Genomic DNA, 23698 nt, shown 5'->3' with positions numbered 1-23698 from the left:
TAAATTGATTGTAGTTGAAAATAAAAAAGACCAAATTTACTGTGACCCAATTTAAACACCAATAGTATTTTCATCTAAAATAAATAATATAAAGACCCATCACAACTCAAAGTAAGGGTATTATGAAATGTTATGTGATTTTGTTACCCTAAACTTTCTCACACTAATATTTATGTACTAAGCTATTCAATTTGCCATATGCATTTTTGCTCACTTGCTTGCTTGACTTGGTCAAATCTAAAGTGAGAATAGACTTTTATTTGGCAAATAAGTCATCTTGTGATTTGTGGTAAACTAAATAACCTAGCTACCTATGCTAATTATAATATAGATATATGGGCTCTTCACTTGTGTGTGCGCGCCATAAATTAGAGTTTAAGGATAGATTTTATTTAAAATTTTTTTTGGTATATTAAGTTGTATATTTTTTTGTTGTTTTATTCCGTGCCAATTTCTTTGTAATCACATGCTTAATATCTATGTATTCATGGGCTTTATTTATAGTTGGGTTGGGTTAGAAATCACATGGAGAGTAGGTAGACGTGCTAAGTCATGAGAAGATTTGCCAAACGAAGTAACCCGTGAGTGGTGCATGCAGCCTACACATGAGAAGATTCAAAAAAGTATTTGGTAGGGCTTTCATGAGAAAACTTGCTAGACAGCTGATCCCACAAGTGGCTCTGTCTTGGAAAGAATTCTGTTATTTTGAATTAGTTGCTATACCTTTCTATTCCCATTATATATAGTGTAAAATTCTGATTTATAACTATGTTTTTATATTGGCTTTAATTTCATGTCAATTTTGATTGTATTTTTGTTAAATCATTTCCTTGTATTTATTGTGGGATTTATTTGTAATGGGTTTAGTATTAAGTTGGTGAAGATTACTCAAGAAATTGATCTCGCAACTTGGCTTGCAATTGGTGCAACCTGCAGAGGTCACATGAAGAGCACATGCCAGAAGTTGAAGAGTCAGTGAGTTTCGTGAATCATCTCGAGACTTGGCCAACTTGCGAAATGACCTGTGAAATGCACTGATAGTTGGGATTTAAAGTATGACTCTTATACTCTTCACCCATACTATATATACCCTCATTACCCACAAAATTATAAGGAGGCTATTCAGAAGAAAACCTTAGAGAGGGTTTTACAACACACCCACCCTTGTTAAAGAGAGCTACTCATCCTCAATAGAGATATCCTTGTAGTCTCTTCTCTTTTTCCTCTCTCATTATTATACCTTGAGAGAAGATTTGTACTCTAAACACAACCCACACCTATTCAAAATGTAGAGAGTGTTTTGGAGCTTGGGAAAGTATTCGGGACTTGCCAAAATAAGCCAGTGAGGCTTGGTGGATGCAATCGCGCAGTATTGTGGGATCTGGATAATTAGTGAAGACAAGACTCCGAGAAGTCCATTGGCAGCTGAAGCTTGGAGGGCTCAAGTACTTTGGGTAGGTTAGGCTTGGATGGTCTTCTTGGTATCCTTGTACTCCAATTTATTCACTAGTGGACCATTTCAACTTCAAGGGTTGCGGAGAGGTTTTTTGCCAAGTTCTTCAGTTTCCTCTTCTATAACACGTCTCGGTGTTATCTTATATTTGTATCTCTCTTCCCTTACTTCTTGTGTTTTACTTTCCATTGTTGATTATGTATGCTTAAGCACTAGGAAGTAGTCCCAATTAATTGCGCATTGATTACTCTTATTCTACACTTAGTTGAGTAGATTAAAAGCAACTAAGCCGTAATTTAAAATTGGGGGTCTAGACAAGTGTGGGTTTTTTTTTTTGGATGGTACCTAGGCCCAAGTAGAAACAAGGATCCTAGGCCTTATACTTGTTGTTTGGTGGACTGGGCTTGGTTCACCACAACTATATTAGGTTGATTAAAAACCAAGTTGTGCACAAAATATGGATCTCACAACACATACATATTCATACATGCAAATATATACATATTATAAAGTAAATGGTTGAGGAACAGTAAAAAAATAAAGAAAAAGCATTTAAGGACATCAGGGATCCTCAGAAAATAAAATGATATTTTATTGAGTTTTAGTACATTGGACCCTTCTTCTCACTGCGATGTCTCACAAGGTTCAAATAAGTTCAAAAGTTATAGACTTAGATAGCTCATTGTAGGCTTCCAAGACTTGTGAGGTTTGAATCCCCTTAAATTTAAGTGTATCCTCTAGTGCCTATCTCAGGATCCCTCATAGTCTTTTTCCCTTTTTCTATTTTTTTGAGATTTAAAGAAGTTTTTCAAAGGATCCTTTTTCTCTGTTTCCTTATTGCTGAATGGTTTTTATTGTTGGCTTCATCCCCTTTTATAGTGAATTCCTGGGGTTTTTGGTGTACCACTGATTCCCTTCATTTGCTGCCCTGAATACCAGAACCAATATTGTGTCAGCAAAATTGGTAGCTAGTCCCTTCCTTATTTTCTCATTATTTTCCCCTTTTGAGGTTTCTTGACTTCTTTCCAAAAAGTCCCTAGTTGACCTTCTTCTTTTACGAGGTCCTAAAGGTTGACTTTCAATCTTCTTTTTCCAAGGCTTCTAGATGCTACTTTTCAAACCCACATTTTTGGCTACTTCACCTTTTGTCATTTCTCTAAATGGGCAGATTCCTCTATGCTAGGTTGAAAGATCCTTAACCAGCTTTCTTCATGGTCCACCTCCCTGCGTTCCTCGAGGTACAAGGCTTCTTTTCATGAAGTGCTGATTCCTAAGTCATTAGCCTTTTTCTAAACCATGGGCAGCTAATGGGACATATCCACCTTCATTCTTTGTGTCCATGAGCATGCTCCTTTGAGTTGTCCCAATCCTAGCTGATTTCTTTCTGCATATCTTGAGGGTCCCAGGCTTCTAGGAGTCCCAAGATATCCTAGTTCAGTCCCTTTCTGGGCTCTCCAGCAAATTTCTCTCACAAGGGTTAGGCTGAGCTTCCTTTTTCCTTTTCCTTTATTTTCTAAGGCCTAAAGCTTACCCATTCATGGGTTTGGACCCCCTCCTAATTACTTTAAGTGGTCCTTAATTGCCAGATTTGGGTCTTGTCCCTTCTTTGAAGGCCCAAATGGGTTTTAAATTTCAATTTTGTAATGTTTTGGGCCTTGATACAATGTTTGTGATATTTCGGACTCCAACATTTAGCCCCCTGAGTTTGTGGGTTGCTTGTAGCCCAAGCGTGAGCAAACGAGACTTTTGGCCTTGCAAGGCTCTGTAACTAGTGTTTCTATCACCTTCAGGATCCCTTCCCTTTTTATCTTGGAATCCTGCTTCTTCACGCTATCTATGGTGTTCTGATTCCATGTATCCCACTTCTTTTGTAACTCCCTCTCTTTTCAAGCAACGTGGCAGTTAAGTATCTGGGTAAACTTCTTCCTTCTCTTTTTACATTTCCCATAACTCCCATTAATAATTGACAAATAATTTTCCTACTTCATCTTCTATAAATTTTTTCTTTATGCTATTATTGCAGTCACCTCAATCCTTTCCTCCAAGTATCTTTCATTCTTTCTCTCAAAAAAAAAAAAAAAAAAAAAAAACTTTCTAGCACATCCTTTCCCTTTTGCTTCCTCTTTTTTCATTTTTTTTCTTTTGTTCTAAACTCCTTTAGCCTTTTGTTACATTGCTCTTTCATGGCTTCCTCTTCTTCTACATGAAAAAGGAAAGAGCGTTCTCCTACTCCCTTTGAAGGTGAGGGTTCCTTAGTAGGGTTAGTGTAGGGTGAGGTGCAAGAAGTCTTAGACCGCCTAGCCTTTCCCCTGTGAGCCCCTGGTACATTCCCATTTTGTTCTTCCCTCAAGTTACTCATGGTGATGCTCCTTCTTCCCTATACTCCTAGGTGTTTTTTGGTTAGTCCGAGTATGCCAGTTCTACTCAAGTTCCAGACTTAAGGGAAGTCTTGGACCATCAAATCAAGCGAGGATCTTGAGAGGTGGTTCCTATCTTCTTTGATTTCGTGCCAGGGAAGATCACTGGTTGTCTAGTTGGGTGGATGAGGAGCTATCTAATGGGGGGTTTGCCAATTGCTTGGAGTGCACTGGGATCCTAAAGCCAATAGCAATTTCTAGGAATCTTGAAGGCTTTAAGGATGCCAAAGGCCTAAGACATTTGGTGCGCCGTTGGTCTCCCTCTCTTTATACATTTGTCTTTTCAATTGGCGAGCTCACCATTACTCTAGAGGATGTGGTCAACAATTTCCTCCTTCCTGTGTTTGGTGATGAGAATTCCTTCGACATCCAGCTCTCTACTGAAGATCTTAAGGTTAAGGAGTGACTCTTCAAACATTTTGGTGGGTGTACTGCTTCTTCTGGAGGTAAACCAACCAAGATGGGTAAATGGGTAACAACCTTTTCCTAGGAAAGGATATGGCCATTAAGCAAGTTGGGTTCCTGGCATTATGGTTGAGTAAGTTTCTTTTTAGTGAGTTTCCTGGCTATGGGATCAAGTCTACATTCTTCCCTTTGGCTATCAAGTTGGCCAAGGGTACCAGTTATCCTTTGACTCCTATGTTCTTAGGCCACGTTTCTTCCCAATTAGACCTACTTCATGGTGATGAGGTTGAAGGTAATTCCTGTTATGCTATAACTTCATCTTTGCACTGTGCCATCCTCCAAATGTTCGTGTGGGATCGTTCTTCTGTTATTTCTACGAAGTGTAGGAATCTAAAGTATGTAAAGGACAAGTTCCAAGAATCCCCAGATGTGATCAAGGGCTTGTGAGGCAGCTCTACTGATGGCCACCCTATTATCTTTTGTTGGTCCAATTTGAAGCGTGGTAATGTCAATCTTATGGAGTTGTTTGACCAAAGGGGGCATTTGAGTTGGGGTTCCCCCCGAGAGTTCAGTCATGGGTTTGATTGTGACTCCGTTTTGTCATCTTTCTTAAATTCTCCAGGACATACCTTTGATCTACATCGAGAGGATGAGAGTAGCTTGGCGTACTTAGCCTGCACCAACCCCTTATGGCTCCTAGTTCCTTCAACGAGTGGTCCTAAGTACACCCATTATTCTACACATCAGGTGCTTAGGCAGTCTTGGCTTCGACTAGGATATCCCGCAGGTGTTCAAAGAGGTAATGGAGTGGCACGCTGCTAGGGGTAGTTGGGTGTCCTATGCCAATGATTTACCTGCTTCTTAGCCAGGGTGTGATCTGATTATGGGTGGATTTTTCTTTCGGTGTGCCTATTAAAAAAGGGGTAGTTGAAGAAATCAGTGCTACAACTCCCGTGGGTAAGGTTAAGGAGAAAAAGATCAAGCAAGAAGCTCTCTAGAAGTCTGAGATTGAGGAAAGTGTTGAGGTTGTCCAAGGTACCAAAAGAAGCAAGACTACTTTAGCTTGCAAGCAGCTTACAATTTCTGAGGGCCTTAAGGAAATGGACCCCTCTGCTGTTGGAAAGGAGGTCAGCCATCCTACCATCCTAAAGATTAGAGTGAAGACTAAGGTAGAGTTTGTGGGTTCCCTTAAAGGAACTTCTTCTGTAGCTATTACTTATTCAGCCTAAGGTTCTTCGGGGTCCCCTGTCATTATTTCCAAACCTCCCAAGGACCTTCTGGGTGTACTCGTAGTAAGCAGAAGACTGTTGAAGAACCTGTAGAGAAAGAGAGAGAGAGAGAGAGAGAGAGAGAGAGAGAGAGAGAGAGAGAGAGAGAGAGAGAGAAGTGCAATGCTTCATTCATTCTTCTCTCATCTTTTCTTCCTTAGTTTGCTTGTTGCCTTCTCATTTCATTTCATGGTTCGTTATTTTGCTGTATCTTTCTCTTTCTTTTTTCTTCTATTGATGAGTGGTTTTTGTTTTTGTAGTCTAAATGCAAGTTCGACCCTAAAAGAGCAACAAGCCCTTCCTCTAGTGATGATGTGGTGTGACACCTTCCATCCCTTCTTACTTCTTTCTCCACTTGTCCCCCTTCTTTTAGGCTTGTACATTTCTGCTGTTGGGTTACCAACTGTCCTTCTTTCTTTTCCTTTCTTTTACAGGTGAAGGTTCCTTCTCCTGTGACCGGTGGTGCATTGTTGGAGGGAGTGGTGACAACTTAACCCCCAACTGTTTCTTGTGTGGAGAAGGGGCTCCCTAGTGGTAAGGTGACTGGGGAGGCTAAACAGGCAGTCAAGGATGCCGAGTCTATACCAACTCCTACTTCATCAGTTTTTTAGGATCCTGAAGCTACTTAGTCATCCGTCTCCTAGGATCCCAAGTCTGGGTAGACTCCCAACCCAACTAAAACCGTGATGGCTGAGCAAACTGTTGAACTTGTGGTGGCTAAGGAGTCCTTTGGGGCTACAACCAAAGTTATTGATTTCGTTCCGTTCCGGCCGGAATTTTTCGTTCCGGTATGCAAACCGGTACCAGGATACCCAGCGTTCCACCTCAGGCCAAATTTCGGGGGGTTTCGGTCCATTCCGGCCATTCCGAAAAATTTCGGCCAATTCCGGTCGAGATGTGAATTTCGGCCGATACCTGATTTGGCCTATGGGAAGGAAAAAAAAGAAGAAGGTAAAAGTCCAACGTCCAAACGACGCCGTTTTGGACTTAACTAAAGTCTAAAAACCTAATCTTTTGATTCTTTTCTATTCAGCTATCTCATTCTTTTCTTTTCTTTCACTCTCAAATCCCTCTCTCACTCACTGCCGCCGCTGTGCTCACTGCTCATCGCCTCATCAATCTCACTCTCTCGTGACTCCCTCTTTCTCTCACTCTCTTGGATTGAAGCTCAACAGTTCAGCGGTTCAGCCAAGTATTCTTTCTCTACCCTCACTCTCTCAAATTGTTTTGCATTTGATAGAAGTGTGGAGAATATTTGAAACTTTTACATGTTTTGATGCACTCACACACACACACACATATAAAGAGGAAAATGAAATAGAGACAGGGAATAGAATCTTGACTTAAATTGCCAATTTTTGTAAGAAATGAGAACTTTAATGTTCATATTCTGAAGGAGAAATTGGAGATAGCAAAATGAGGGGCTTTGTTGATCCTTGTTTCTCTGATTTGTGTTGCTGGTGTTGCAGTGAAACACGGGTCTGAAGGGTGTCATAATAAGTGTTATTTTAGAAATATTGGATTTGTGAAGAGAAAGATACCCTCACTCTCTCGAATCTATGTCTGGTTTTTCCACCTCGGACGGACCTCTCTGTTTTTATAAATTTTTGAAGTCATTTGTTGTGGTTTTATTTTTTTTTTCTCTCGGATTGTCATGAACTTCTATTTTTTTTCTCTTGGATATGCGATTAAGTGTACTTAAGTTAAGATATGTGATTTGTTCATTTAAGATATGTAATTTGTTTGCTCATTCATTTCATGCAAATTAAATTAAATTTTAGCTACTGCATTTGATTGAATTTGATTACATTTCATTGAACAGTAAACTATGGTTGATCATCATAGTTCAGCTGCTACTTCTTTTGCTTCTGTGGCCTCTGCCCCTGCAAGATCAGAGGATCCCGCATGGGCTCATGCCCGTGCAGTGCCTAACGCAAAAAGTAACACTATATGTTTGCATTGTAATAAGTCGATCAAAGGGGGTGGTATTACTAGACTTAAGTATCATCTTGCTGGGATTAGGGGTCAAGTTGAATCATGTAAAGTTGTTTCATCTGATATTAGGTTTCAAATGAAAAAAATGATTGAAGAATTAAAAAAATCTAAAGAAACTAAAAAGAGGATTCAGTCAGAAATTGGGAACCCATATGGTGATCCATTTGATGTTGATGAGGAGGAGGAGGAGGATGAGGTTAGGGTTGTTGAAAAGAGTCCCCCTCAAACATTAGGTAAACGAAAATCTAGGGGAAAGGATGTTGACATTGATATGGGTCAAATAAGAGGAAAGAAGAAAATTAAGACTTATTTTGCCCCTAGAACAACCCCTGGTGCTCAACCCTCTATAAGAAGTGCTTTGGCTACAAAAGCAATGATTGATAATGCAAAAATGAATGTGGCAAGATGGTGGTATCATTATAATGTACCCTTTTATGCATCTCAATCACCCTATTATCAACCTATGATAGATTCCATTGCTTCTATTGGGTCGGGATTTAAGGGGCCTTCCTTTTATGAGTTGAGGGGACCCCTTTTGAGAAATGTTGTGCATGAAGTTAATGACTTTTTGTTAAATATAAAAAATGATTGGAAAGTATATGGATGTTCAGTGATGTCTGATGTGTGGACAAATCAAAAACAGCAACCAATAATGAATTTTTTGGTGTATTGTCCAAGGGGTGCCATGTTCTTGAAATCTATTGACACTTCAGGCCTTACAAAGGATGCTGAAACGTTGTTCAATATATTTGATTCTGTTGTTCAAGAAATTGGCGTGGAATATATTGTGCAATTGATTACAAATAATGCTTCTGCCTATAAAAAAGCTGGAAAAAAATTACAGCAGAAGTATGGTACTTTATTTTGGTCTCCTTGTGCAGCTCATTGCATAGACTTGATGTTGGAGAATATTGCTAATCCTAAGTGGTTCCCTCTTGTTGATGAAGCAATTAAGAAGGCAAAAAAGATAACAAAGTTCATTTACAACCATGGAGTTATTTTAGACTTGATGAGGCAAGATTTTACAAATGGAAGAGAGTTATGTCGTCTTGCAATTACAAGGTTTGCCACTAACTTCTTAAGTCTACAAAGCATGCTAAGGTTCAAAAAAGAGCTTAGACAAATGTTCACTAGTGATAAATGGCTTTCATGCCCCCATGCTAAGACTGCCGTTGGGAAGGAGATTAGTAAAATTGTTTTAGAAGATTATTCATTTTGGTCTCAATGCACGCACATAGTGAAAGTTAGTGAGCCTTTAGTTAGAGTACTTCGTCTTGTTGATGGGGATAAGAAACCTGCTATGGGGTACTTATATGAAGCAATGGACAAAGCAAAAGAGGAAATAAAAAGAAGGTTAAAGAACAAAGTTTCTTTGTATGGACACTATATTAGAGTTATTGATGCTAGATGAGACAAACAACTCCATAGTCCTTTGCATGCAGCAGGTTGCTTTCTTAACGCTGCAATTTACTTTAGGCCTTCATTTAAAAGGCAAAATGAAGTTCAAAGAGGGTTGCTAAGCACTCTAATGAGGTTGGTTCCCAATCTTGACATTCAAGACAAAATAAGTTCACAACTTGATGAGTACAAAAAGTCAATTGGTGACTTTGGCACATCACTAGCAATCCGCCAACGAGAGAGACTAAATCCAGGTAAACATTAATAATTTAATAGTATTTCTATTTGCTTTCAATATGTCTATTTATCCTTTATATTTGTTATTGTAAGATTACATGGGCAATGCTTATTTTATATTTTTATTTGTTATTGTAGTTTCATGGTGGGAGCAATTTGGCCTTGGAGCTCCTGATTTACAATCATTTGCCATTCGTGTGCTTAGTCAATGTTGTAGTGCAACTGGTTGTGAGAGAAATTGGAGCACATTTGAATATGTTCACTCAAAGAAGAGAAATAGATTAGAACATAAGCGAGTAAATGATTTGGTCTTTGTTCATTATAATTTGAGGCTTCGACAAAGGTAAATTTATCATCGTTACTCATATGTAAATGAAATGTACTTTCAAATAATTATAATTTATAAAATGTTACTAATGTTTAATAATTTCATTGGTAGGAACATTCAAAGGAATAAGTATGCATTAGATCCTATAAGCTTGGATAACATTGACTTGATGGGAGATTGGGTGGCTGAAGAACCTGCACTTCTTAATCCAGATGAGGTAAATTGGGATAGTCTTAATGAACCAGCAGCCATAGTGAATGTGGAAGAGGATGCTGAACTTGAAACTATTGATGTTGATAACGATGATGATGATGACAACAATGAACATGACTTGACAAATCTTCCAATAGATGTTGGTAGTTCTTATGGGAGTTCTTTTGATGATGAATTTGATCCTTCTCTCATGGATGATGATGAGGAGGACTAATATTATGTTATAAATTTTGTTGGCTTATTAGTTATTAATTATTATGGGCTTATGTAATGAGTAATGACTTGTTATAAATTTTCTTATTGTTTGATGTTGTATTGAGGTTTAAGACATAAGAGTTAAGACTAAATGTTTTGTATTATTTGATGTTTAGTTATTGTCTTGTAAATCTTCTTATTGTGTGATGTTAAATAGATGTTATTATTGATGTTTAAGACTTAAGAGTTAAGACTAAATGATTTGTATTATTTGAAATTTAGTTATTTATTTATTAGAATTGACAATTTTATGTTTTACAAGAATATATATAATTTAATTTTTAGAAACCCGAAACACCTTAAAACGGTACGCCGAAATCGGCCGGTACCGAAATATTCCATTCCACTGGACAAACCGAAACGGGGTCCGAAATGGTATTAATAACAATGGCTACAACCTCATCTAACAGAATAGGTAGGTCTTATCTTATCCTTCATTAGCATCTGTGTTATTCATCCTTCTTATCTCCTTCTGTTTAAAGACTCTGCTTTCCCCCTTTTTTTTTAAGGGCAAAACAGTACTCAAGTTTCCCTTAAAGCTAGTCCTTCCTCAGAAACAGAGGCCTCTGAAGGTGTGTGTTGTTCCCTTTCTTTCTTTTTTTTTTTTGCTTCAACCATGGGTCAACCTTATGTGCCCCTCCCCTCCTTTAGCAATTTTGTCAAATTTCCTTACCCTTCTTTCAACGTGCACTGTACTTTTCCACAGAATCCCTTGAGGAGTCAGAAGGGTAGGAGGACAAACCCCCCATGATGGCTAAGGCTATATCTTAGATTCAAGAGGAAGTTTTTCTATGAAAGATTGGTACTTGCTCTTTACTCTTTCCCCTTTTTCTCTTCCCCCTTTTTCTCTTCTTCCCCTTCCCTGTACCTTTTCCTACTTCATGAACTTATTCATCTTACAGATGCTAGTGTAGGCACCAAGGAATCCAAACTTGTGACTAGTGAGGAAGCTAAAGGACCCCTCCCTGTTGTCTAGATTGTTGAGGCTTAGTCAGGGATCTCCCAGACCATCCCAAGGCCCGAGGGTCTTTCACTTCTTGAGAAAAACTATACAATTATGGAGGAGGCCCTAGAGATGACTGTTTTAGATTCCAACTTAGGGCTTCCTACCTTCTTACCCTGTTTTGATTCCCTGGAGTTCAATAGCCTCCTTGCAAGTCACTTTCATCGTTTTGGGCCACCCTTTGTCAATTTCTTCTTTGTGCCTACTAAGGGCTTGCCGCTCTTGGAGGGACTACTTATAGTTTATAGGGACTTCACCAGCAGGTTTAGGGGAGGTGTGTTCTTGGGGAATATCCTAATGGAGCTCCTCTATGCTGTGTTGGTTTTCCTAAAGAATACGTCTCTTGATTCCTTGTTTGAAGGGAGGCTTTTGGAGTGGAGGGGAGTGGTGCAAGATCTCATGGAGGTGAGGTTTAACCTATCTACTTTGTTGGAGTACCTCTAGTCTTTGGCTCATGCACTTTTTCAAAGGAAGGCCTCCAGGATCTTGATGTTAAGATTGCCGCCATTGAGGAAGCCTTGGCTCATGCTCAAAAGGTGCTGCAAGACTTGAAGATCAAAATGCAGCAGGCCTTTTCCTCTTCAACTTCTTCCTCCACTTCTGCAATTCCTCGAGAGCATTCTTTGCTGGCCGGTCTTTGCCTTTTTTTTTTAATTTTTTATAAAGAAAATCCAGATTGTATAAGTTGCTTTCCTTTCTTCTAGATACTCTAGGCTATTTATTATTTATTTTTTTCATATGTTATCTTCTCCGTTTGTCCTTTGTTTTTCTTTTTCCTTTATTTTTAGAACTAAGCCCTGGGACATGGTTCATAGGGATTTAACTTTTGGCAAGTCCTAGGCCAAGTAATTTAGTGATTGTGCTCTTACACAGGTTCTGAGCTAGGTACTTTGGATACTTATCCTCATCCAAGTCCTAGGTCATGGACCAGGTGGGCCCTTTTTGTGACAAGCACAGGGCTAGGTACTTTGGGAGCCTCATTTCCATCTCAAGTCCTAGGTCACGTACTTGGATTGATTTTGGTGCAGGCCATGGGCAGCGTACTAGAAAAAAGATTTCCTTTTTTTTTAATTTAATTTTATTTTATTTTTTCGATTCAAATCGCTGGCCCAAGTACCCAACCAGGATTTTAACCAAATTTAGGTCATGTTATGTAATACTATTTAAGTATAATTATATGGCTTACTCAAAACTTTTTTTTTTGAAAGAAGATTTCATTGAAATTCATCATAATGACTTAAAACAAAGCATAAGGTGACAACTTAAAGACATAAGATGGTAGTGGGCCTATCATAGAGTGGCCTCTTCACATGGATTGTAAAAGAGAAATTCCTAAATAAAGTTCTTGGCAAAACAAAAATATGACAAAAGATGATGCCTAATAACATAGAGGGTGATAAAACACTTAGTAGAATGAAGGGTGGTCAAATGGGTCTCTGGTGTCCCCAAAATCTTCACGCATAATATTGCTTTAGCAACTTTCCAATTATGGGATCTGCTAGGGAAGTCCCATCCTCCTTTGTAAAGTAATGATACCTGTTGTTATGGGTTTCCCTAACAATGTAGGGGCCTTCCCATTTTGGAGCAAACTTGGACGGTCTGGGGATATGTTTTCTTATGTGTTTGTTGCTCTTAATACCAACTACCCCTTCGTGAAGATCCTTGGGTGTACTGTCTGCCTATATGCCTTGGCCATTTTTTGCTAGTATCTTTGTCTTCTCCTCTTTTCCACTTCGTGTTTTTCTTCTAGTCGTTCTAGGTCTGCTAACCTTCCCTTGGCATGTTTGTCATCCATATCCTTTTGGATTTCTTTGAGTACCACCCTTGGTGTGGGAACAGCTAACTCCACTAGACCGATGACCACTGTCCCATACACAAGGGAGAAAGGTGAAAATCCCATAGCTATCTTTAGGGAGCTCCTACAAGCCTAGAGTACATTTGAGGATCTTCAGTATCACCCTATTAGTAGCCTCAGCTTGGCCATTCCCTTGTGGGTAGCATGCGTGGACCTTCTATGTTTAATGCGATATGCCTCCACCAGGCTCCTTACATCCTTGTTTTCAAATGGAGTAACATTGTCACTGATCAATCTCTTGGGGATCCCAAACCTCGAGATGATGTGCTCACAAATGAAGTTTGAAACTGCTGCTCCTATAAAGGGATGGCCTCTAACCATTTTGTAAAATGCTTAGTGGCTGCTAAGATCCATATGTGGCCGTTGGAAGGTAGATTTATGAGTCCTATGAGGTTAAGCCCCCAAGTATGGAAAGGCTATGGGGTAGTCATATCTTGTAGCACGTTTGGGTAAGTATGTATTGCATTCTCTAGTACTTGGCATGCATGACCTCCCTTAACCAACTCCTCGAAGTCTTTCTTCATGGTGGGCCAATAGTATCCCAAGTGCAATAGTTGCTTATAGAGCCTTCTCTTCCTCGGGTGACTTCCACATTCCCTTAAGTGAACCTTCTTTATTGCTTCCCTAACTTCCTTGGGCCCCAAGCATCTCAAGGGATCCCCATTATACCCTCTTTTGAACAAGATCCCATTATGTAGAAAATATCGGACAGTTAGCTTCTTGAGTTGGTGAGCTAGCTTCTTGTCAGCTGGCAAGATCCCTTGAGCTAGGTATTCTACAAATGGGGTTCTCCAATCCTCTGTTACAAATATAGTATAGTTTTCCTCCTTGTCCATCGAGAGTTGGCAATTTTGACACTTTTCTTGTATAGTTGCAGCTTCTTTGCTCATGTTGGGCCAGTAGTACCCCATACGCTGCATTCTCCTATATAGATTGATTTTTTTTTTTGAAACCCCATAGACCTGGCTATGTAATTCCTCTAATTTCAATTTTTCTTCCTTTTCATTGATACATCTGGACAGGATCCCTCTGGGCAGTCTTCTGTATAGTTCCCTTTCTATTAAAGCGTAATCTTTTAAATCTTTGATACTTCCCCCACGCTCTAGCTTTCCCATTTCTCTCTTTATTTAATTCCTCCAATCTTCCTTGTCTTATTCTTCTGGAAACATCCTTTTGAGGGTCCCTATGATGGAGTCTTATTGTTTGCTTACCTTCATCAAAGTACTTTTTCCCTTAAAAGGTATCTGGGATCCTAGGGTGGCTAATGTCAGGCTTTGCTCCCTTAATGCAAAGTTTCCTTTGACTTGGGAAATGTTAGGACATATGTGATTGGATGTTAGGAACATATATCAACATTTTATGTATTGGCTAATCCTTTAACAAAACGCACTTTACTTGTAATTAGGTAGATCTAGGATGTATTTAATGCTTCAAGAAACAATGTTTCAAGTTCAAGTGTTAAAGTCATGCAAGTCTGTCCAAGAAACAATTGAAGATGTGCTATTCATTAAAGCTCGACAGCTAGCATTTATCGCGGTTTAAAAGAGCTGTTTAAGCCTGAGGCTCGCCAGCTAGGGTATCAGTCGTGGTTTATGAAATTCAGATTTTCAGTTTTGATTTTCATCCAATCCGTGATTATGTGTTTGGGCTTTCTTTTTTCATAATCCTAAACATATATAAGGATTATTTTAAGGGCCGTATTAGGTTGCATAGCCAAGAGCATAATTGCACAAGAGCATAATTCCTCAAGTGTGACCGAAAACTTAGTTTGCCCTAGTTCTTGAAGAAGCTGCTGTGTTTGTACATTGTAGGGTTTTGTGACCAAGAAAATTCGTGGTCTTCATGTGTTGAAGAACAAAAGAACTTTGCAGCCAACATCCTTCTTAAGTTGGTGATCAAGTCGCGTACTGGGATCTGTGCATCTATTGGTTAGTCACGTATTGGGAGCCGTGTAATACAAGGAGAGATTGTCACTATAGAACAAGTCCAATTGAGTATTGAGGTAAGGATTCAACTGTAGGTTGGTATTAAGTACTGGGATTCCTTTACTTGTAATTACTTGTTTTGATAATAGTGGATTCTCGGGAGAGGTGACCTTAAAATCATCCGGTGGGGTTTTTGCCGTGTAGGTCTTCCCCATTCGTAAACAAATCACCGTGTCATTTATTTTCCACTGCATATTTAGTTATTTGGTGATTTTTTTATACTGCCATGCTTGTTGCATGTAATTAAACCTAATTAATTCACTTGGCTAATTAATTGGTTAATTTATCACAAGGGGTCAATACATTTTTGGCCTATCAGGAAACTACAAGGTTGGAGTCTCCCAGTACTCTCATATGCTTGATCCCCATACTAAGCGCTACGGCTAGCCTAGTTAAGTACGCCTCATACTCAACGGCAATGTTCGAGCATGGGAACTCGAGTTTGAAGGATAATGGCACGGTGTCCCCATTTTCGCAGCTCAACACAACTCCTATGCCATTTGAGGCTGCCGTTGTTGACCTATCAAACCTCATGGTCCGCTTTCTCCTTAAAAGTTCTGCCATTGCCACTTCTCCTAGGATTTCCTCGCTTAGTGGGCACTCTTCTTCTCCGGGGAACTAGGCCAACAGATCTGCTATGGCCTAGCTCTTAAGAACCCTAGGGGTCCTTAAACCAATGTCATATTGAGAGAGCAAAGCTAGCCACTGTGCTACCTTCCAGTTAATAAGGGCTGATGAAGGAGTGCCTTTATAGGATGAGATTTGGTCACTAAAAGGATTTAGTGGGCTGAGAAGTAGCGCTTTAACCTTTAGGATGTGTAAATGACCACTAAGCACGCTCTTTCTATCTTGTAATACCTGGTTTCTATATCCTTCAAGGCCCTACTCATATAATAAATGGGTTGTATATTTCCTTTGTCATCTTCCTGGGCTAGTAGCGCCCCGATAGCCTGAGAATTTGATGCTAAATACAGCAACAGAGGCTGCCCATGTATTGGTGCTTGCAGGGTAGACAGATGGTTCATAATTTGTTGGATCCTTTGAAAGGTTCCCTGTTGTTCAGCCCCTTAGGTGAACTTAGCTCCCTTTTTCAATAGTTTCGATAACTCACTTATGACCAGAGTCAGTCCTAGCACAAACATTCTGATGTAAAAGACCTTTCCTAAGAAACTTTTGAGCTCTTTGATTGTTGTAGGCCTCTTCATGGTTGCGAGGGTAGTGGCCTTAGCTGGATCCATACTTATGCCTCTATGATGTACAAGGAATCCAAGGAACTTCCCAAAAAATACTTCGAAGGCACATTTCAAGGGGTTCATGTGCAGCTTGTACATCCTACATCTTTCAAAGACTCGTTTAAGTACTTGGAAGTGTCCTGCCCTGGTTTCGGACTTCACCACGATGTCACCTACATAGTCTTCCATTTCCTTGTGCATCATGTCATGAAAAATGGCTATCATGATCCGCTGGTACATGGCTCTTGCGTTTTTAAGGCCGAAAGGCATCACGGTGTAATAGAAGTTTCCAATCGGGGCCCTGAACGCTGTCTTTGCTGCATCCTTGGTAGCCATATAGATTTGGTTATATCCACTATACCCATCCATGAATGAAAACATGGAGCTTCTCGCAGCTGAGTTTACAAGGAGATCAATGTTAGGTAAAGGAAATTCATCCTTTGGGCATGCTTTATTTAAGTTGCGAAAATCCATGTAACATTGGATTTGGCCATTCTTTTTCTTTACGGGCACTATATTGGTGAGCCATTTAGGGTGCTGGATAGGCTTAATGAACCCTGCTGCCAGCAACTTCTTGACTTTTTGAGTTATTTGAGCCTCTATCTCAGTGTGGAAGACCCTAACTGGTTGGACTACTGGCTTAGTTCTAGGATCTACATTGAGAGAATGGACTATTAGCTCGGGATCTAGGCTAGGCATCTCATCTTATGTCCATGCGAACATGTCCACATATCTCTTTAGTAATTCCACTAATTGCTCCTTTTCTTGTGCTAATAGCTGGCTGCTGATAAAAACAGGTTTTGTGGGTCCCAAACTAGCCCCAGATTTACCTCCTCCAGCTTTTCTTTGGGCTGAATTTGTGCTACTTTATCTGGATCCTCCAAAATCTCCTCTTGAACCATCATGCAATCTAGTGGTCCAAGACCCTCTTACACAGTGCATTTAGATCCTGCGCATCTTTATAAGCGATATATCAACCTGCCCTCGGATTCCTAGACTACTACACATTCTCGGGATCCTGAGGAGTTGGCTTCCTTCTTTTGCCTTTTCCTGTGTAGGAAGTCCCTTAGGTCACAGGTACTCCCTCTTTCTTCTTCTTTGAAGACAGGTGCGCCTGAGGTCCCCGATGTAGGGCATTCATCATCTGATACTAACTCGTCATAAAACATTATCTCTATGAAGTTCACTTTTCCTTGGTTGAATGAGTTTGGGTTGGTAGGGATCCTTATGGGCCTCCCATTTAGTCTCCCTTTGACACAGTGATGGTATGTCGAGGGAATGAGGCAGTGTTTATGAAGTTAGGGTCGTCCTAAAAAATCATGGTAAGAAACTTTTGAGTTGATCACATGAAACCGAGTCAGAACTACTATTGGACCTACCTTTAAAGCAAACTGCATGTACCCTTCAGTGGATTCTACAGCTCCTCCAAATCCTGTTATCTCTACAAGAGCCCCTAGAAGCCTCTTGCCAGCCATTCCAACGGCCTTCAGAGTGCTTAGGGCGATGAGATTGAGTGAGGCCCCCGTGTTTATCAATGCTCTTCTAATTTGAACACCATTTATGGTGACTGTCAAGTAAAGGGGTCTACGATGGTCTGGGTACTCAATCTTCATATCTTCATCTGTGAAGGTTATTACATTAGTTGTCTCCAAGAAAGGCCAACTAGTGTGAGATTTTACCGTGAAACACTCCACCCCTAAGCTTGGTGCTATGCTTATAAGGGACTCTGTCGCAATCCTCCTTGCTTCTGGTCCAAATCCCAGCTGGTTGAATAGTGACCTAAACTTATGGTTCTTCTAGAGAGTCCTAACTGTGTTTGGATGGAAGGATCCTTCTGAACCTTCTACCTCCGCATCAGCCAGGTTCCCATGAAATACCATAGCCACCACCCTTTTTTCTTTGTGATTGGGCAAAGGGTTCCTTTGCACCTCTAGTTCTTGTTGGGTGAGCTCCAAGGTCCCCTCCCTGAGTTTGTTGTGAAAAAGCCTTTGGAGGGTCCAACAATCTTTGGTGGAATGCTTGACATAATTGTGGATTCTGCAAAACAAAGGGTTCTTCCTTTCTTCTTCAGTAGGTGGTATAGACACAGTGAATGACCTAACAATGCTATCCCTAATCTAATTGTCTAGGACATGGTTCAACTCCTCCACAGTGCATGGGATCAAAAGTGTTTCCTTGATCACTTTTCCTTTAGACCTCTTCCTCTTTTCTCCCACTGAAGCTATCATAGCCTGGGAAATTGGTACCCTTTTTGTTTTTATGGTTAATGTTGTCCTTCTGGGTCTTTGTAGCAAGTCGGCGAACTGGGTTATGCATAAGTTCTCTAGATTAAGTCTGTAATCAAAGAGCATGTTGGATATATACGTCTCTACAAGCTCTTTTTCTTCATAGTCTCCGTAAAAGTCCAAAAAGACATCCTCGAATCTCTTGATAAATTGGACGGGATCCTCCCCAGGCCTTTGCTTCACCATCTGAAGGCTCTGGAAAGTGACTTTATCCTCGCCTGGGTAGTACTTCACACAGAGTCTCTCCATCATCTCATCCCAAGTCTTGATGGACCCAGGCCTCAAGGTGGTGTACCATATGTATGCTTTGTTTACTAGGGACTCAACAAATTCTCTCAAACATAGTTCTTTATCCCCTACATAGGAACCCATAGTGTGAATGAATATGCTCACGTGCACCACAATACTCCCATTCCTTCCATCAAATGGGTGGAATTTTAGGGGTTCATTTCCTCTAGGGTAGGGCTTGCTAAGGAGCTCTAGTGGGAATAAGGGATCCCGAGAAAATTGCTTGGGGATCCCCGAGAGCTTCTCCCTTTCTTATTCGAGAAAGGCATTCACATTTGCTAAAGTGAGATATTAGGGATTAGCTCCCCCTCCTACTGCTGACCTTCCTTTTGGCTGGACCCTTTCCTAGTTGACCAAGGGAGGAGCGTTGTCTCTAATTTCTTGAGTTCTTCCTTCTTTGAGGAGGCAAATTTCCTGCTAAAGGTCCTTCATCATCTCTACCATTTGGATCATGGGATCTGGCTCTTGCATCTTACGCCTCTGCCCTGAGACAACTTCGTGTTCTACCAGGGGTACCTCATTCCTTTGTTGGGAAGCCACTTCATTTTCTCCCACGGGTTCTGATGCCATGGGTGGCATGTTGGCACCCTTGCTTTTCTTTGGCTTTGGAGCCATGTTTAGCGCAGGGATTGCTTCTTCTCTCTTCATTGCCTAGTCCTCAGGGGAGTCACATTAAAATGTAGGTTCTTTTTTTTTGGACAGTACCTAGGCCTAAGTAAAAACAAGGATTTTGGGCCTTATACTTGTTGTTTGGTGGATAAAAGTTGGTTCGCCGCAACTATATTGGGCTGATTACAAACCAAGTTGTGCACAAAACATGGATCCTACAACACATACATATTCATACATGCAAATATATACATATTATAAAGTAAATGGCTAAGGAACTGTAAAGAAATAAAGAAAAAGCATGTAAGGACATCAGGGATCCTCAGAAAATAAAATGATATTACATTGAGTTTTAGTACATTAGACCCTTCTTTTCATTGGGATGTGTCACAAGGTTCAAATAAATTCAAAAGTCATAGACTTAGATAGCTCTTTGTAGGCTTCCAAGACTTGTGAGATTTGAATCCCCTTAAATCCAAGTGTATCCTCTAGTGCTTGTCTCAAGATCCCTTATAGTATTTTTTCCTTTTTCTATTTTTCTGAGATTTAAATAAGTTTTTCAAAGGATATTTTTGCTCTGATTCCTTATTTTTGAATGGTTTTTATTGTTGGCTTCATTCTCTTTTATAATTCCTTCCTAGGGTTTTTGGTGTACCATTGATTTCCACTATTTGCTGCCCTGGGTATTAGAACCAATGTTGTGTCAGCAACATTAGTGACTGGTCTCTTTCTTATTTTCTTATTATTTTCCCATTTTGAGGTTTCCCCCCAAAAAGTCCCTAGCTGAGCTTCCTTTTTTAGAAGGTCCTAAGGGCTGACTTTCAATCTTCTTTTCCAAGGCTTCTAGATGCTACTTTTTAGACCCACCTTTTTGGTTACCTCGCCTTTTGTGATTTTCTTTAAATGGGCAGATTCCTCTCTGTTGGGCTAAAAGATCCCTAGCCACCTTCCTTCATGGTCCACCTCCCTGCATTTCCCGAGGTACCAGGCTTCTTTTCATGAAGTGCTGGTTCCTAAGTCATCAACATTTTTTTGAACCATGGGTGGCTGATGGGACATATCCACCTTCATGTTTTGTGTCCATGAGCATGCTTCTGTGAGCTGTCCCAATCCAAGTTGATTTTTTTTCTGCATATCTTGAGGATCCCAGCCTTATGGTAATCCCAAAATATCCTAGTTCAGTCCATTTCTGGGCTCCCCAGCAAATTTTTCTCACTAGGGCTGAGCTGAGCTTCCTTTTTCCATTTCCCTTATTTTCAAAGGCCTAAAGCTTACTCATTCATGGGTTTGGACTCCCCCTACTTAATTTAAGTGGTCTTTAATTGACGGATTTGAGCCTTGTCCTTTCTTTAAAGGCCCAAATGGGTTTTAAATTTCAATTTTGTAATGTTTTGGGCCTTGATACAATACTTGTGATATTTTGGACCTTAACACAATGTAGTTTTTAATTTTTTTAGGTTTCTTAAATTAAAAAATTTTGGAAAATTATTATTATTATTATTATTATTATTATTATTATTATTATTATTATTTTGGTTTCCCAAGGTGTCCTCAGGTTTTTATCCTACGACTAATCCTTCAAGGGCGCCAAGGTGGGGACCTCTCCCAAGAAAGTTTACTACATCCACAAGGGCTTGAATTGCTTTTGGAGAAAAAAGCTATCTCTCTCTTTACCCAATCGTTACCACAACATAGCCACTGTAGTGACCCATCCACAGTTGTGTGACCTAACCACCATCCCGATCATGTCCTTTTCCTCCTCTTTAACTTGTTTGTTCATACTTCATAATACTAGTTGTTGTTGTTGTTAAGGCTAAGACCCTCGACCCAAGCCAAAATGGCTGAATACCATCTTTGGCTGAAATTTTTAACAATCTACCACTTTTTTAAAACTTGAGTTTAACATATGTAACTCAAGTTTCAAAAACTCGAGTTCCATAAAAACTGTCATGATGGCACCCACTACCCTAGATTATTTTAATTAAAAAAGGTTACGTGGAACTTGAGTTTATGAAACTCAAGTTTCTTGTAATGTGTTACTTGAGTTTATAAAACTTGAGTACCATGACACTACACTAAATAAAGAACTTTTACAACACTTTACAAACACCACTATTACACTAGTACACACTAGCTTTTTATTTAATTCACTTACTCACCAAATACATTTGCACACACTTGACACCTTACTTCTAAACACCTACACACTACGACTTTTAGACTTGTTCTTTTTCACACTTCACTTCACCTGTCCTTCACTATAAATCACGCGGAATGGGCATCATCCTTGCTTTCTTTACTACACTTCACCTGTCCTTCACTGCACTTGCACACACCTGACTTGTGCTTTCATTAGTTTATTTCTTTTCTTATTTTCCTTTAGCTTTTCTTCTTCACTTTAGCATGTCCCACACGCATAAGGCCACATCAATTTAAAAAAAAAACTCGAGTTTCATATTACAGGGAACTCACATTTTTAAAACTCGAGCTCCACATAGATTTTTAAATTATAAAATACCAGATCAGCTTTTGCTATCATGTCACATTTTTTGGAACTTAATTTTCATAAGCTCGAGTTTTATGTAGAACTTAAGTTTCAAAACAGTGGTAGATTGTTAAATATTTCGCATTTAGTAGTAGATTGCTAAAGATTTCATCCAAAAATAGTATTTAACCATTTTGGCCCTCTATCCGGTCACCTATCTCCTCTCATGACAATGATGTATCGTTTCACAGATCTTATAGCAATAAAATTTTACAAACCACAACCATAAGAGATTAAATTCAACAAAATGTAGTTTAATCCAATCATAAGTTGCCCCATTAGATTTGTATAAATACAAGAATAGAGGGTGATACACCAAATAACTTTCACCATCCCATTAACATAAATAAAAAAGAAATTGTTTGGCTAAAGCAGAGAAGCCTCTAGGGAGAAGAGATATTCCACAATTGGGAGAAGCCACAAGGATTTTTTTTCTTCAAAATAACACCATTTTTCAAACAATTTTGTTAGTTAACATAGTTTTCAAACTATTTAGGAAACTAACATCTCGAGCATGTTAGACTCGATTTTGCTAATAAATCATGCCTTAACAACTCGATTTCCCTTGAAATCAAATTCGTAAATCTCGAGTTCCTTCCCAAATCATTCGAAAGGCATATATTGTCGCCTCTCTCTCCCTCTTTCAATCCATAAAAGGAGAAAAAAATTGTTGAATAAATATAAAGAGGGGCTGCACCAAAGGAGAAGATATCCTAAAGGAAGAAGAAGAATGAGGATTGAGGAGGATAAGAAAAAGTTGAAAACTTCGGAAATTTTTTTTTATTTTGAAATATCCTGATATATATGCCCCTGCAGCACCTGAATTAGCGTTTTCCTATCTAAATGCATTAGCTGAATCCTTATGAATTTGTACTAGAGAAGCTAAAGTTTTGGTTTTGTTAAATTTAGCACTGAATTGCCTTCATTGTTATATGCGTGTGGTATGAAGTTTGCCAGGTGCATCTAGAATTTAGGTATATCTTATGAAAAAGGAGGAGATAAAAAAATTAGAAAATATAAGAAAGGAAAATTAGGCAAGGTTGCTATTATAATATAAAAGAATATAGTAAACATATGAAAGACTTAATAATTGTATAGTTGTCAAGCAAGTATCAAGGTTCATTAACTCTCAATAGATATTCAAGTATTGGGATCTGTAGTTTCAACTTTTCTTGAGTAGTTTCTTGAGCAATCTTGGGACTTCAGTAATACCACTTGTTTTACTTGAACACACTAGAAACTAGTACTTAATTACATATAATGAGCGTTTTGTCTATAGAATATGCCAATTACATAAAATATGACCCTTACATTTCTTATAAAGAATGGTGCATATGTAACATCAAAAGGGACTTTGGTGCAATAAGAAGGGATAAAAATATCTTCTTAGTCATGTTTCCTTATTTCATTGAACAACATAAACTGGGAAAGAAGCCATTAATAAAATATAAGACTTAGAGTATTAAAAGTTGCTAAGAGCTTTGTAACTCAATTGACACCTCTTATAATTTCCTGCAGAGATGTCCATGGTTCAAATCATTATTTCCCAACTATCAAATTATCCACACAAAAAAGTAGTATTGAAATATACAACATTTTCTATTTTGTAAAGATATTCAAATTTGTTTTTTACATAAAGAGTTTCATGCTTAGGCTTAATTTGCTTGAGGTCATAAATAAATTTGAGGGCATAACCCTAATTAAGATGTATTCTCATTGGCTCAAATCTTTGTACAAATTAGATTCCCTTCACCTTTTGCCTATCTACATGCTAAAAGATAACCTTGTGAAAGCTTGTATTTGTACTAAAACACAAGAGCAATCACCGTATCTACTCTAGTGCATACACATGAACAATAAATAATAAAAATAAGGCACAAGAGTAAGGGGAGAGAGATGCAAACACAAGATAACACCAAGATATGTT

Source organism: Castanea sativa, chromosome 6 (genome assembly GCF_040712315.1).
Source record: "Castanea sativa cultivar Marrone di Chiusa Pesio chromosome 6, ASM4071231v1".
NCBI classification, from domain to species: Eukaryota; Viridiplantae; Streptophyta; class Magnoliopsida; order Fagales; family Fagaceae; genus Castanea; species Castanea sativa.
Note: the sequence above shows the minus strand (reverse complement) of the source record.